The sequence below is a fragment of the Rhagoletis pomonella genome, unplaced genomic scaffold, assembly GCF_013731165.1.
Source record: "Rhagoletis pomonella isolate Grant_MI unplaced genomic scaffold, Rhpom_1.0 Rhpom_scaffold_00008, whole genome shotgun sequence".
In the NCBI taxonomy this organism is placed as follows: Eukaryota; Metazoa; Arthropoda; class Insecta; order Diptera; family Tephritidae; genus Rhagoletis; species Rhagoletis pomonella.
The window spans coordinates 37,382,142-37,394,267 of record NW_023458562.1 but is presented as its reverse complement, the minus strand read 5'-3'; the positions used below and the strand labels follow the sequence as shown (position 1 = coordinate 37,394,267).

At 37.6% G+C, this 12,126-nt stretch overlaps 2 protein-coding genes across 2 annotated transcripts in view; one reads left to right on the top strand and one right to left on the bottom strand.

Annotated features, from left to right (window-relative positions):
• Positions 1–12,126, bottom strand: part of LOC118744797 (proton-coupled amino acid transporter-like protein CG1139) — a gene marked incomplete in the record, with an annotated part of 239,955 nt that overhangs the window by 150,969 nt on the left and 76,860 nt on the right.
• LOC118744791 (kinesin-like protein unc-104) overlaps positions 1–12,126 on the top strand; it is a 94,233-nt gene that overhangs the window by 30,879 nt on the left and 51,228 nt on the right. Inside the window, exon 2 of the mRNA XM_036478121.1 lies at positions 8,384–8,485. The gene's annotated coding sequence lies outside the window, so the exon portion shown is untranslated. The remainder of the gene's footprint in view (positions 1–8,383; positions 8,486–12,126) is intronic.

The window sequence follows — 12,126 nt, the reverse complement described above, 5'->3', positions numbered from 1 at the left end:
TCCGCCAAATTTTTTTTTTTGAAATTGCGTTGCAAAAATACTTAATACTCAGGGATGTACGGGACGGTGGTCCAAAAAAGAAGTACCTAAAGTCGTAATTTTAAGGCTCTTACCCCGCTAAGATTTTTTTCTACCGAAAAGTATACCCTTGTTTTTATTTTGAAATCAAAATTAATTTAGAGGTCGCGCAAAGCGGGAAAAACAATTTTTAGTAGAAATGGTATAAACTTCTTGAAAATCAATATTTTTCGATAGGAAAACTCTATTTCTCTCCAGGAGACTTGCAACAAAAAATTATAGGTCTCCCAAAAATCCCGAAAAATCAATGCGGAGACCCATAAAAAATCGTTACTATTAAATAATGGTAAAATAAACAATTGGGCATTGTCAATGGAAGTCTTCTGAAGCGATCGAAAAGTAGCGATTTGCAAAAATTCTATACCATTTCTACGAAAAATTGTTTATTCGCAACAAAATGTTTGAGCGCTTTGAGCGACCTATAAATATTTTTTTTGAATTTGGACTTAATGTTTTTCACATGCATTTTTGAACCGCCTTAATGTACATAGGGGGTTACATACATCTGTAAGTTTGCGGTTTCCTTTGCCTCTGAGCGCACACGTGTATATCCTTATTTAACGTGTTTTGTTTTTGTTATCTTCCTTTATGCCATTCGAATAGCCACTTTTGCTGCCGCTTGCAACGGAAGATTTATGACAATTTGTTGTTGTATCACTTGTTAATTTTAATACGGTAGCTGGCATAGGAGAGCATTCACATAATTATTATTTGCACCTGCTGGGACAAAATGGAGAATGTTAATATTTTATGCCCCATATGCAGCAAGTAAGTTATACCGAGTGGATTTTTTTGTTGTAATTCTTTACATTTTTAATTACAAGGGTTAAGATAAGCGCAATTTTGGCATGATGAAGACCGCACCTCTTTCTATGCGTAATTCAATAACGGCTCGCTCGATGCCTGCAATGCTCCTTTTGTTTGTAAGCGTAGAAGCAGCGCCTGGGTGAGCAGTGGGGCAGTCCCGAGCTTTACAGGTCCTGAAAGAAATATTTCTCGACAAATGTGAAACACTTTCTTTGAAAAGCGACACATTTGGGTAGAAAGTTGCAAATTTTACAAAAACCGTTAAGCCTTAATACCAGACAAGTGGCCAATAGCTCAATGTCGCTTTAGCAGTTCCGTGAGAAGCTTTATGGTCCGTTTAGATAGTCTCAACAGCCTCAGTGTTTGTCACTCATGGAGCAATGTCCACATTACCGCACCTACTGTTAGTAGCCTTTTTTTAATTGTAGCTAGGAAAAATGAGCCTACGGGAAAGCGTACTGTACCCTTTACTAATTTGGATACAAGTAATGAATGTATTAATGGTTGAAGGCAAAATAGAGAGTTTTACCGCAATCCTGACATAAAAATGCTGCACCAATGCGGACTTGAGAGAGAACCCAGCTAAAACCGGAAAGTTTCTTTTACCAAGAGGGGTATTAGAATCGATTATTATTTGGAGGAGCGAGCGGGCCACTTATTTAGTTGCCGCCATCAAGGACGATCTACTAAAAGAAACCTCTATTTAGTTACAGGCTGTCTTTGGTGCACGTGGCGTTGAGAACCTCGCAGAGCTCCTTCGCTGGTCAAGGTGATTTGCTTCTACGTTCGGTGATTCTAGAAAACGGAGTCCTTAGCTAGTAAAGTGCTCTGCGGTTTCCTGAAACTCCCAAGTGCTTCATGACCCTGAAGTGGCCACTGAGAACGCCTGCAGCAATTCTTACTTCGTGCCGTGCAAGGTGAAGGTGTAAATTGGTTTGGCCTTCCATATATATTTGCCCAATAATGTTGAGCTGTCTTCTGCATCCACATGCAAGAATTTTTTCTAGCCTAGCTCTATGAGAGACCGATGAATGGGTTCTGAACCTATGAATCCTTGTGCAGCTCCTTTTATGGAGCGAGTATATGCTTGTTAAGAGCTGAAGGCAATACCACACGAACTTTTGAGGTAAACTCGTATGATCTCGAGGCGAGGAATGCACCTCAGCTTGTAATTAATGGTTCTTCATGGTATCGTAACTCCGGTTCTAAGGTCTTGTAGCCATAAGTAAGATATGCCTATCCTTCCGGGAAAAATACCTTAAAATTGTGAGTGAAGTCAAACCTTGGATGCCACAGGTTCACGTAGCTAATGCGAATTTCTCCTTCTTGTTCTAGAAGCGCCTCGAGAGCCAAGGTGTCTTTTTCCTCATTGCACTAGTTGTGCCCCTGTAGGCAACTCGCTGGAGTTGGTCTATGTGGACTTAATTTTTTTCGTACTAGTAGAAAAGCCAAGCGAGAAAACTCAAACAGACTGCGGTGGGCCTAAACAATTTTAAAAGATATTTGGTACATATCTGGTTTCAAGCATTAATGACAGCTTTTACTCGTCCATCGCGAACGTGAATGGCTTTTTGGAAAAAAAACAACTGTATTTAATGGACTGAAATCACGCGCCAATAGCTAAACTTCCTCCGAAGTGCATAGAGGGTATACATTTTAAGCCAGCAGTCATTCAATTTCTTATTTGCATCATATTTCTTTTGAAAATCAAACAAAGTCTGCGAATTTATTGTTAGCACAGGTGTAAGCCACGAAGGATATCCGACACGGAAAATTAACGAGAAATTTGCAAACGATAATATTTTCTTATGAAAAGATAGGATTCTTTTGTTGCGCTGTACCTCGTATATGCTCGTACATACATATGTCTGTTCACATTAAAATTTATGTTTTATTAAAATCGTCAATCACACTACATTTGAGCTATGCCGCCATTTTCCAATATACCACCACTCGAACAGGCTCCCTGTACCATACACGCGTACGCAATCATGCATTCATGTCTCACCTTCAGCGCTCGCCAGAAAATTGTGTAAGACGCAATTTTTGATGGTAAATATAACTTGAAAATAACTTAAATAACAACAACAAGTTATAAAATTTTTCGCCAAACCAAAACACGCAAATCCACTTTCAAGCACGCAATTTATGCCATGGCAGCTGCAAAACATCAGCAGCACACACACATACACTCAAAGACACGCAAATCATTCAATATCCTGAAGGTAGGTACATATTTACGTTCTTGTAAATATAGACTACAAGTGACATATGGTAGTGCGCCAGTGGAGGGTAGGGGAGTGTCTTGCATATTTTTGGAGCCATAATAACAACAAAAATTCATATGCTTATACATACATACATATGTGTGAATATGTGTGCAAAATGTGATGGCTCATAGTAGAAATTTAATATGACTGCATACTAATTTGAATGATGACGAACGTCGTTATATTTGTTGTGTGTTTGTTATTGTTATTGGTTGTTATTGGTGGCTTTGGTGGTAGTATCTGGTGGTAGTATCAGTGTTGATTTAGTTGTCATTTGACAGCTTGTGAAATAATTCTGATAATAGCTATTGACTTTAAACTAAAATAAACTAAACTAAACTAAACTAAATTAAACTAAATTAAACTAATTAAGCACTAGAAATCTCCGGAGCCAGATGGCATATTCTCGGCACTCCTTTCCAAAAGGACAAACAAACAGGATTATACAAAAACTGATTAAAATTTTCCGGTCCTGCCTGACACTGGAGCATGTTTTAAGAAGCTGGAGGGAAGTAAACTTGATTCCAAAGGGAGGGAGTCTCCCCAAAATCTGACCGCTCGTTTAATCTGTCATTTTATGCCAAAGACATTAGAAAAGCTATTGGAAAAGATTCTCTCCCGTACTCCACTTTTTAAACATAAATTTGCTTATCAAAAATGCAAGCCAATAATTACAGCACTTTACATTATTTTATGTGCAAGCTTCAAATCCATGTGAGTGAGACTCTTCAGTAGATCGAAGACATGCTAACCCAAAGGCGAACCTAGGACCCGAAAAACCCAGTATCACTGCAGTAAAAGGCTGTCCACAGTGAGCAGTCCTATCTCACTCCATTTTTATGGTCTATATTGGTTGACGATTTAGTTCAAGTTCTCAATGCAAAAGAATATACCACCTTGCGTTATGCGGACGATCAAGAAAAGACCATTAGGAACTTGATCATCTCCTTTTCTAAATTCAAATATAAGCGGGACTGTGATTTCCTTAAAGGAAGATGTCAAATATCTATGTATAACCTGGATAGAAAACTTACTTGGCAGTCACATCCCAGCTCAATTACGAGCAAAGTAATCAAATTCATAGGTAAAATATGGGGTCTAAATCCCAAAATGGGTATACAATCAGAAGGCCAAGCCCACTCGCATGGTGGAAAAGGACCAATCAATTCAAGGTCAAAATCCTTTACTGCTAGGCATTGGGACAGTTTAGAATGATACCATCACTCAAGAAAGCTAATTTGCTTCAGTGACAAAAAAGCTCAATCTGCGCTCATGCTAAGTGGAAAAAAGTTATAGCCTCTATGTGGAGCACTAATAGACCAATATGCTTGTAACAAACACCTGTTTTAGGTTAGACATCGTACCACAGATATCTGCAGACTCTGTGGCGAAGAGGAATCAATGGGTATAATGCATAAAAAGTGAGCTGAAGCTTAGACTAAATTTTTGCACCGATGAAGGAAGCTCAAGCTCAGTTCAACGAATGCCACTCAGTTTAATAGTTGATGTTTCGGCATCTATTTTGTGGACCTCGAAATCTTCCGAAGCCATAATTAAGCTGGTTGCTGTTAGCCTCGTTTTCGTGCGCACATGGTTTGGCTCTTAAAGCATCTCCACGATTTTCACTCGGTCCGATAGTGTGACTAATACCCAAACTATCGTCCTGGATCTCGTTGCGATAGCTCGGACTTCCTCAGCCTTTAGTCGAGCTCCTGGGCAGACTTTGGCTTTTTTAACTATCGCAGCCTTGTGGATTATTGACTACGCCCGACGAATTCTCTCATGCACCACTACGTGGTTCTAAGTATTGGGAGCCCTGAATCTTCATTGTCAGCGAGGCGCCTAGACGAGGAGCGGTGTGAACTCCTTCGACCTATATCTGATTTTCAATCTATCCCTGTATCTATCCACAGCCAGCTCACTTTGACGTTGTTCGATGGATGGAGAGCTTATTGCCGAACGGCGAGGACGAATAAGCTTGGCATTTGTCCTGCATGCATCTCCTATTTAAATTTTTGAGAGAGAAACTTTTGACTTTTGAATTTACATACCTTACCTTGATACCTTGATTCGGGGGTTGAGCTACAAACTGCTTGTCTTTGAACTCTCGTTTTAGGTGAGTTCAGGCTGACCTTTTTCGTTTTGTAGCCCTAAATGGAACCGTCAAAATTCGAAGGCAGAGTATTGTGCACCCGGACAGATAACTGCTGCACCCGGGTAAGTCTAAGTATGTCACTCGTTCACCCGTTTTACGTCCACAAAGCTCAAAGCCCTAAAATGGCCTGTAAAAATTACACTAAAGCTCATAAGAGGTGGACAAGATGCGCTGCTCCAAACTCCATAAGATCGAAATCTTTGGGCATTCGGCAACGATGGCTTGATATTATACACATACCATTACCCTGAATTTAAATTTCACTCACTTTCCATGGCTGCTGTACCAAGCTAGTGGCGTGGGTGGCATAAAGTTATTTAAAATTTCCCTCTTAAAAGTAATTAAGAATCTAAATTTACAAGTATTTGTATGAAAGCAGCGTCAGCAAAGTGAGCAATGCATACGAATAACAGGCGATTCGTTGCCGGCGGCGGCATCTTTAAACTGACTCCCACAGACACCCGGCGATTGGTTGCGCTTGTCCTTGAACCCCACTCAAGCGCATACTCATACCACCGCTACTGTTGCCAATTGCTTGCGGCGCATATTTCAACGCAGCATTTCAGCATTTATTTCCCTTTAAAATGCAACCCTTACTGGCACGCTACTACTCGTCGTATTGATTGTCCTCTAGCAGTCATCTCACACCGCCGCAACTGTGCTCTATGCAAATGGTCGCATTTTAATAGAATTTCCGCTAAAGTTGCCTTTCGCCATTTTTGTCGCTTAATTTTAATGATCTTCAATGTGATTTTTAAACTTTTTTATGGCGTTTGAATGTCTTCTCTATATTTGCTGGCAGCAATTTGTTGAAGTACCATTTTAATGGGCGCATAATGAAATGCAATTGACCTGAACTACCTTAAAATTGTATTTACACATTTACAGTACGGATACTTGATGGTGTGTGTGTGAAGTATGAATTTTTAAATTTACCTTAAACTAAGCGCATGTACATTAGGGTGGTCCAAAAATACATGCGAGAAAAAAGTTTAAAATATTACGCTCCCACCTTCTAAGGATTTTTCTAAGTGGAAAGAAAAATACCCGAATTTTTTGGATATATAGAATGTTTTTGATATTTATAATTGCCTCAAAGCCCAATAAGTTTTCCATGTATTTTATATGGAGGAAAACACTTTTTCGTAGAAATGGTATAGCACTCTTTAAAATTGGGTATTATTATTGGTAGTATCCTAAAGAGAAACACAGTTTTCCGATCGATAAATATCGATTTTCAAAATTACTATACCATTTCTATGAAAATACGTGAAAAATTTCATGGGCTTTGAGGCAGTTCTAAATTTTTTTTTAAACAAAAAAATACGGGTATTCTTTTTTCCATTTAAAAAAATCCTGGGGGTGAGAGTTTGACACTTAAACATTTTTTTGGACCGCCCTAATGCACATCACGATTTTTATGGCCCCCTCATTGCCATTTGTCGAAGTTTTTAGGGGTCCTATAAAAAATTGTTAATAATAAAAATTGGTTGAACGAACAATTGGGTATTGTTGTTGGAAGTCTCTTGAAGAGAAACAAAGTTTGCCGATCGAAAAATATTGATTTTAAAGAATTCTTTTTATTCCATTTCTACGAAAACTTTTTTTCCCCTTTACAAAATACATGAAAATTTTGAGCGCTTTGTGCGTGCTCTAAATATTTTTTGATTTCAAATAAAAAAAATAGGGGTATAATTTTTTTCGGTCTAGGCGTGAGAGCAGTTTTTTAACCACCCTAATGCACATACATACAAATGTTAATTGCTCAACACGCGCCCCAAATTTTTTGCGAAGCATTTTTGCTAAATGCGACGAAATCTTGACTAATTCGTTGGCCATTTTGCTGAGTGGAATTTAATGGCATTCGTAATTTGTGGATATTTTAGTTTTATAAATAAAAGCCAGAGCAAACAGAAGCGAAATAAAATAAATAAATAAAAGTCTAGTGCTTCTTACCATTAAAATAGTAAAGGCGAGCCCTCAGACTTAGGAAATCCAATACAAATGTAAGATGGGTGAAGTGAAAAGAAGCCGGTCTAATCAAGTCAAAGCTGACATAGAAGCAGATTATGGTAAATCCATCTAAACTGATGATTCACGCATGGCGCGGAGAACCAGTTTTGGTCTTTAACTATTCGGAGTAACGCGGATCAGCCAATCGTTTCGTCTGGAAAACGACTGCAGCGTCTTCCAAGCTGAGATTTATAAGCTGTAGTGAAGGCAACTAGTTGCCTCAATAGCAACGTTCCAGCCGATTAGAGACTTCGCGCATCGAATTTTCTTAGGCACCGCTTAGTGGTCCTAAACACCTTGAGCCCTGAATCTTCCTAGTAAGCGAGGTTGGTATATGGAGGTGTTGGTGTGCTCAGATTAAATCCTTGGACTCATTGCGGGCTTTCAAGCTAGCCCTATGTCCAGTCAAGACGAATATGAAGAGAAAGAGGTGGTACTAATAAATCTACAGAGAAATACAGCTTCACTTCTTTAAAACGCTACAAGAGGAAAATGGAAATCTTTTAATAGCATGTTGAGAGAATAGGATCGCCCAAAACAGAGTTTCTTCCAGCAGTTATTTCAACGAAAGCGAAGAAACGATGCAATATTTCTTTTGAGCAGCAATAGGGGATATTAATCAGTTTCCAAAAGCGTCAAAATGGTTTGACTGATTAGGTCTCACATACATATGTACGTATGTATACTTAGGAAGCCTGCAACCGAAAAATCAGACCTGTAGATTTTATCCTTAAGTCTATTTTTACCTTACCTTACCCTTTTTTCATTTATTCTCTACAGAACTTAAAGCTTTCCTAATTCTACCTTTAATATTTCTTAAATCTAATCTGTGCTTTAGAGATCTCGTTGGTCTATCAGCTTGACACATTTGCTTACTTTTTTAAAACCAAGCACTCCTTTTCCAGTTAAGATGGAAAAGTGCCCACATAAAGAGAGCTAGGCTTTACAAACTTCCTTCAATATATCTGGAAACTTATATATTGTTAGTAGTCGATGAGACGTTATAAAAAATTGCTCTCAACAAAAGTGTGTGATACAATTATTTTTTGTATATTTACAGGCGCTGTTTTTGAAGGGAATTCTCATGCCTGTTGCGAAATAAAAGCTTACATCGCCTGCTCGAAAGTTAAACGCGAATAGAGCCAGTAGAACTAATTTTCTAGTAAGTGTATTGAAATTTTAGATATGTACATATTTATGCATAAAATAAGTAGCAGGATATCTTTCGAGAATCCTACCAATATTATTACTCGTATAAATGTGAAAGTTTATGAGTGAGTGAGTATCTTCGTGGCCTTTTCGCGCTAAAACGGCTGGGCGTATTTCAATGAAATTTGACACACAAATAGATTATAACCTGTATTGTTAAAAATTATACTTTTTGAAGAGGGTGGTTAATAAATTAAAAAAATAGTACAACAGTGCAGTACAAATCGAAGCGGTTCTAACACAGTTTATTTCGAAAATATTTTTAAGGGTTGCCACCTATTAAAAAAGTTAAAATCGATTAATTAGTAACTTAGTGGGTAGCAAACGAGTGAGTTGTAGGAAAGTCTTATTCCAAAAATATTTGTAAAGGGGTGCCAACTATTTAGAAATTTAAAACCCATTTAAAAAACCTGTTAAATAAAATACTTTATGGGTTTCAGCTAAGAAAGAGGTTTTAATAAAGCTGTATTTATTTCGAAAATATGTTTGCCAAGGGTTGCCACCAGCTGATGAATTTAAATACAATTTAATTGACAAGTTTAATGAAATCCTACTAATATTTAAAATGTGAAAAAATTTTGAGTGAGTGTGAGTATGTTTATTACTTTTTCTATGAAAATAATTTGGCATGTAGATAGCTTATGACATAGATTTGAAAAGGAATTTAAAATTAGAAGTTCAACGAAATTTTACAGTACAACGAGATTTTAGAGTACAGTATACAGGAGTTTTTAAAAAATGTAACAGAGCTGCCATCTGTTCAAAATTCAAATTATGTATTTGTCAACAAGTTAAATGAAATTTTGCAAGCCGATGTCAAGTCAAACAAAAACAGTTTAAGAAGGATTTGTTGTAAAAATATTTTTTAATGGAGTTGTCACCTATCTATATAAAATGCAAAATAAATTTAGTTAATAAATTAAATGAAACATTACAAAATTATGTCGAGTCAAAAAAAAAACAGTTTAAAAAGGCTTTGTCTTGAAAATAATTTTAAAATGGGCTGCCACAGTTTAAAAGTCTAACTAAATTTAATCTGCCACTTAAATGAAATATTTCAATATAAATGTCAAAGGAAACAAGTTGAAAGAAGCTTTATTTTAAAATTGTTTTGAATGGGGTTGCCAACTATTTAAATGTCAAATAAAATATGGATTTCAAGCGATGGATGTTTAAGAAAATTTGTTTGAGAAAACATTTTTGAAGTAGGTGCAACCTGTTTAAAAAACTAAATTAATTTTTAAGTGAACACTTGCATTTCGTCTTGCTGCAAAGACTTGCCACCTTACCCAATTTACATTTTATATATGTATTCTGTTTAAGATAAATGAAATATAACAATGAGATATTGATATGAAACAAAACTGGCAAATTTTCTAAAATTACCAACTAAAAAAATAATTTAATTTTTTTATAGTGTAGTGGACAATTCGGCTTAAATTCGACCATGTTCTGAATATACATATTTTGCTTTGCTCTACTTGTAATCGCAATACACTCGCAAAACTTCGCATGACTCATTCATGGCTGAAACTCCAATGGGGTTAGAAGGATAGCAACGCAATGCAGTGGGGGCTATAAGCAGTCAAACAAATAAATATATTGGCGATTCCACTGCTACGTGCTTTTGTTTTAACTGCGAAATATTCGTCAAATCCCCAGTGTTGTTGCTCTGGCGTGTGTTTGTTCACCCTCTACTCGAGAGCCGCCTTTGGTGGGTGACTTTTGCTTGCTTTTTGGCATTTATTTGGCACCCTAGCTTGGCTTGTGGTAATAAATATGTATGTATGTAGTAGAGTGTGCATTTGTTTGTTTTGCAAATATTTGCGAGTAGTGTTACTTATATGCGTTCGCTTTTGACTTAAACAATATTTTTCACCCTCCTTTGTTAGTTTTCTGGCGTTTAAGTAGTAGACTTATTTGCTGTTTTCTTTTATTTAATTTTTTGGTCCCTCAGTGTCCATCACTGAGACGCAAATTCATTCACACTTTTTGAGTGTTTGCCTTATGCGCTTCGTGTGTAAATTTGGTGTTCAACGAAATGATGTACCTTTTGTGGCAATATTAGCAGCCCGATTCAGTGCACTTGCCGGCCCCACAAATGCGTGCCGATCTGCCGCCAGCAGGAATTCGAGGCACACAGGGGACCCGAACTCCGAGGCCTCTATGACAACTCAAGAGTTCCGAATGTATCCTAGTCGGCACGGCAACACACGTCTGCAATGATGGTCGAAGATCTAGCCTACGGTAATATTACCAGAAAACGCATGGCGTATGATTAGGCTAAAATGAAGACCCTCTAGACGGTCCAGAGAACACAAAGGAAGTGGAAACCAAAGCGCTTGATCTTCTTGACGGCTCTCGCAAGTCACTGTTCGTATGGGAAGCACAGGGGGAGACTAAAAGTCCTATTTGATCCACACTGCCGCAGATGTTAAGAGAATTATAAGAGGGAGTTATGATAACACTTTTGTCTAAGCTTTCCCACCCTTACGAGGCTAGGGTCTAAAGATCAAGACTCACACTTTCTGAAGAGCACTATGTGCCTGACATCGACCGGCTGTGAAAATTAATTCTCAGAACGTAGTTTTTTCTCAATTAGGTTAGCAGTTACATGTCATGACACAGGAGTATTACAAAGATAGCTTTCTGGAAAATTAAGTATGGCTCTTGCCTGGGACAACGCCGTACTATAACCTTAGTGGATAGAATAAAAAGAACGGTGCAGTATTTTGAGCAAACCGAAAGTGGTTAACGTTAAATTAAGGGACTTCCTTGAGTCGAATTTGAATCAGGCAGGTTCCGCAATTCACTTCCAACTGAACTTCAACGCCAATCAATTTAAATGCAAAGTGACTTTGGTTGAAATTCACTCGGAAGTGAATTGCAGAATTTGCGTGAATGCTCTAAAGTACGCATCTAGGCTTAGCTAATCGACCTGATATCAATAAATGTTATGTAAGCTTGGCTGCCATGATTCAATAATGAAAGGTTTTGTAAGAAAAACTTTCTCTCGCTCTAATTTTATCAATGACACTCCCACCCTACTCCTAAAAACAAAAACTGTGATATTTCTTTTCCAAATTTCCTATCAAGTTTTAAGAACATTTTTGAATTTTTAGTAGTGAAATTTTTACTTTTTAAATTTTAAGAAATGTTTATTCTTCATTACCTGCCGACAACAAGACAAAATGGGTGAGAATCGTTGGCCTACAGAAATGCAATATAGGCTAAAAAGACGAAATTCCCCTAAGGCGGATTTCCATAGAATGCGTATACGTATGCGTGCGTTTCACAAAAAAAATTGAATATACAAATATTTATGGCATATAAGATAATTGTATGAATTTTGATTTCTCAGCGTAAATGTCAGACGCACTCATTCGGATACGCATGCTATGGAGGTCCGCCTTTAAATGCCGAAATGTATTTGTCGACATTCGTGGATACCTATTGAATCTGCCAAGCCGTTGTAAATTAAAGCGCGCAATGGCTCTGGTAAATGAGTCAACGAAGGTATTTGGGCATTGACCTACACAACACAATCCTGGTGTCTCCGAATGAGACTTTGGCGCAATATAATATTGGCAAACC